Here is a 4,330-nt window from a genome sequence, read left to right on the forward strand (position 1 = left end):
CATTTAAGAAAGGTTCATCAAGCATTTTACATTCTCAGTTTCATTTTCCGTTACTTTTTATTATCAGCTGTGGCTTTTTTTCTCTAACCTCCACACGTTTGCTTTAATAATGTCATTAAATTTTAAAATTGGACACCACTAGGTCACTTTGAGGTGTCATCACTCAGTACTATGTTTGCTCTACCATCCCTGAGGCAAGCAGGCAGGGAGCCAGTGCTGTCATTCTGGAGCTGATAACACAGAGAAACAATTCAGAGGCAAGTAACACACATCACAAGCAAAACAAAGAAATTTAAAAAAAAAATGGACTAGATTTGGAGGAGTGGGGAGAAGAATATGTTTGAGAGAGTGTAAGTGGCTGAAAAGAAATACTTAAAAATCCTCTGAAAGAGTCAAATCCTTACAGCAGGTTAAAAAACATGAAAGAAAAAAAACTGCCCTGATTTCAAGTGATGAAATGGCATGGTAACTTGAGTTACTGTCATTACTTGATTATTAAAAAATCTTTTTCTAGCAGAGGATGCAGTGGATTTGTTGTTTCCTGAATGGTGGTGTTATTCAGACTTGAGAATTACATGCAGCTAAGTCTTAAGATGCATTTCCCCTTCACCCTACTTTTATTTCGACAAACAAGAAGAAAAAGAAATCACGATGAGTGTGATTATATCCAACAAATAATAGCACGATTTCTTTCCTTTTTGGAAGTCCACTTGCTGCTCCTTCTCAGAGGCCTCCGAGGGGCACCCTCCCTTTGCAGGTGCAAAGCCACTGCCACATGGGGGCCCGTGAGCAGTGGGCCGCTGCCTAAGCGGTGTCACTTCTCACACTTGTGTAAAAATTCAGCCTCATTCTGATTCTTCTCAGGACCTCTCCTAGTTTTCTTCATGAAGGTCCCCTTCTGAACCCTAATAGAAAATTTGTGTTATTTAAAGGATAAAACATCATTTTTATAGGTTATTTTAATAAATTTATTATTGCTGTCATCTTACAATTTTACATTTAAAGTATCATTCACATATGAAGCCAAGTACATGAGAATTTCTCTCCCCTCCTTAGTTAAAAAACAATTATAAGCCATTTCAGGTATTTTATTATGATGGGAAATGGATTAGGAAAATGTAGCTCTATTTTTGGAGCTCTCTCTCATTTTTATATTTAAAGTCATTCCTGGGGTGTGCATGTTGGCAGATATATTAGTCATGTTGTTTCTTGCTTTAACACCTTTTATATTTTCAAAATGGTAATATATTTATTTTTTTATCACAGAAACTAAAACATGTTCATTTCTAGTAATGCAGAAAAATATAACACGCAAAAGTCAAAATACCACTAATCTCATCTTTCAGAGCTATCCTCCCAGCAGTTTTTCGGTACATCTCTGTTTACACACATGAAATTTATTTTACAAACTGGGATCATACTATAACCCTCTAATCTGCCCTTTCTAACTTAAAAACATAATATGAATATTTCCATGTTATTAAATATAAGTATAAACATCATTTTAATGGCTGCAAAATAGTTAATAATCTATAGTTGGGCATTTAAGTTGCCTTCAAGTTTTTATCGTAAAGAAAAGAACATTTTTGTTATACTTTTGTGAAGTTGCTTATTTCCTGATTATAGGTTTCTTATGGTGAAATATTCAAAGGGTTTGAACATTTTAAATGGCTTTGTTTTGTATTGGCCAAGTGGCCTTCAAGAAAGGTTGTCCTGTTTGTTACTGTCATCATCAGTATATGGCCTTGTCTATTGCATACAACAGTCACGTCACTGGAGACTGGCCTTTTAAAATTTTGCCACTTTGATAGATTAACATAAAATTGGTGAAATTTGTATAAATTTGTTTAAATTGTCTGTTAGTCTTGAAGTTGAATATTTCTTGGGCCTTTTGTGTTTCTTTTAAAAATGGACTTATATACACTACCAAATGTAAAATAGATAGCAAGTGGGAGGCAGCCGCATGGCACAGGGAGATCAGCTCGGTGCTTTGTGACCGCCTAGAGGGGTGGGATAGGGAGGGTGGGAGGGAGACCCAAGAGGGAGGAGATAATGGGGATATATGTATACATATAGCTGATTCACTTTGTTATACAGCAGAAATGAACACACCATTGTAAAGCAATTATACTCCAATAAAGATGTTTAAAAAAGAAAAAAGAATGTTACCTTTGACCTTTTTGGGGGGTTGCATGACCATCTTCTCTTCGAGTTTTTTTTTTTTTTTTTTTTTTTGGTCTAGAGTTTTCTTCTTAAAGAAAGAAAAATATCATGTGATACGGAAAAAGATCTAAACAGTGAATCAGAAAACCTGGTTTAATTGGTGTGGGGGGGTTGCCTTTAATTAGGCTGTATCTGTGAACATCTCCCCTCTTGCGCTCTTTTCTCATCTGTATAACAAGAGTTTGAACCTGATGCTTCCTGAGCTTCCTTTCAGTACTGCGATCATCTTGAGCTGGCACTTTCTCTCCCAATTGGGTAACGTCTGTGGGATTTTGAACACTGAAGGCTTAATTTTAGTGTAGCTATGAAATGTTACTGCCTCCACTTTCCTTGAAGGGTTTTGTAGTTTATGCTTAAAGAGATCCCTGTGGGCCATTTTTATGGAAACCTAATGAAGGGCATAAGCCACACAGATGTTGTACCCTGTTCTAATTGGTGATTTCCAGACGTTAGTAACAGAGGGCCGGCTGTGCATATATATGCATTGGTTTGAGATTACAGGGGAGGTCAAGAATAGAGGGAGGCCCTGCCAGGAAGGGTAGATAAGAAACACTTTAATCCACAACCCTGGAATTAGAGTAGGAGTTTGATAACACTTGCAGCAGATATGCCAGGGCTATTTATTTTTATGGTTCTTCTGTAAAATGGACTTTCCACTTTGATTAAGACTTAAAGGGACAATAGACGGGTTGTATTCAGTAGCACTTAATTATTTCACTGTGGAACAGAGGGTTAAGTATAATTACAGAATCCGTTCTGAGAGTTTTACTGAGTAAGGTTTGTGTAGTTAAAAATACTCAGAGCTAAAGGCCACTCTCAAACCAAAACATTCCTATGGGAGAAACTCTTCCTGCTTTGCCCAGGCTCTCTACCAAGTGGTCCAGTGTTATGTGACATTTATAGCATCTGTGTAAGGCATGTGATGGAAAATCCTGGATTCAGCCTCTACTTGGCTCCCAGGTAGTTGATTGTATACTGTGTGAATCGTCAGCTTCTGGCTGTGAGACCAGTTCCATGACTGCTTGTTAAAAAGATGGACTAATGAGAGGTGCAGTCATGCCCAAGCAAAGCCCCTTGAACATCTGTAACTTCACTTTACGAAGAGATGGGAATGTTTGGGAGATGCTGTTATCCTATCAGTATCCATCAATTTTCTTTCAGACTTTTGCAAAAGAAGAGCTTTTGTTCTCTTCTCTACTTTTGTATGTGGAGGAGTTTGCGCAAGAGGAAAATATTGACGTGTTTTGATGCAGCCATGTGCCTGAACAGGTGGGCCTGGGAGCTATTGTTCTAGTTCTCTGCCAGGGACAAAGCTCTGTCTGCAGACAGTGAGGTGTTGTCCTGCCATTGCATCTTTATTATTATTATTACTATTTAGTTAGTTAGTTAGTTTTGGCTGCGTTGGGTCTTCATTGCTGCACCCGGGCTTTCTGTAGTTGCAGCACACGGGCTCAGTAGTTGTGGCACACGGGCTTAGTTGCTCTGTGGCATGTGGGATCTTCCCGGACCAGGGCTGGAACCCGCGTCCCCTGCATTGGCAGGCAGATTCTTAACCACTGTGCCACCAGGGAAGTCCCCTGCCATTGCATCTTGCACAGATTCTGTGATATTTTGTCCTGTGCTCCATTCTGGACAGTGGATATGTCAACCTGTGATGTGACGTTAGAGGAGACTCTTATGTCATACTGCTGACATGCTGATTTGTGAGAAAGAGGACTTTTTGTTTTCTGTTAGAGTAAAACATGTCCTTCAGCAGACCCACTCACGGAGCAATTTCTGTGAAGCACAGTCATCCTTTCTACTTAGAACCATTCTGAAAAAAAGAGCTCATAGAAATTTTTTGGGAAAGATTTTTCTAAGACTATTTTATTATTTTTTATTGAAGTATAGTTGACATATACAATATTATATTGGTTTCAGGTGTACAACATAGTGAATTGGCATTATTATACATTATGAATTGATCACCATGATATCTAGTAATTATGTCACCATACAAAATTATTACAATATTATTGATGATATTCCCTATGCTGTGCATTACATCCCATGACTTATTTATTTTATAACTGGAAGCTTATACCCCTTAATCCCCTTCATCCATTTC

The 4,330-nt window shown here is 38.1% G+C and overlaps 1 protein-coding gene across 4 annotated transcripts in view; it reads left to right on the plus strand.

The window, feature by feature from the left end:
* Positions 1-4,330, plus strand: part of SLC4A4 (solute carrier family 4 member 4) — a 350,524-nt gene that overhangs the window by 152,096 nt on the left and 194,098 nt on the right. The gene's annotated exons all lie outside the window — the stretch shown is intronic.

The sequence above is a fragment of the Lipotes vexillifer genome, unplaced genomic scaffold, assembly GCF_000442215.2.
Source record: "Lipotes vexillifer unplaced genomic scaffold, Lipotes_vexillifer_v1.1 scaffold933, whole genome shotgun sequence".
NCBI lineage: Eukaryota > Metazoa > Chordata > Mammalia > Artiodactyla > Lipotidae > Lipotes > Lipotes vexillifer.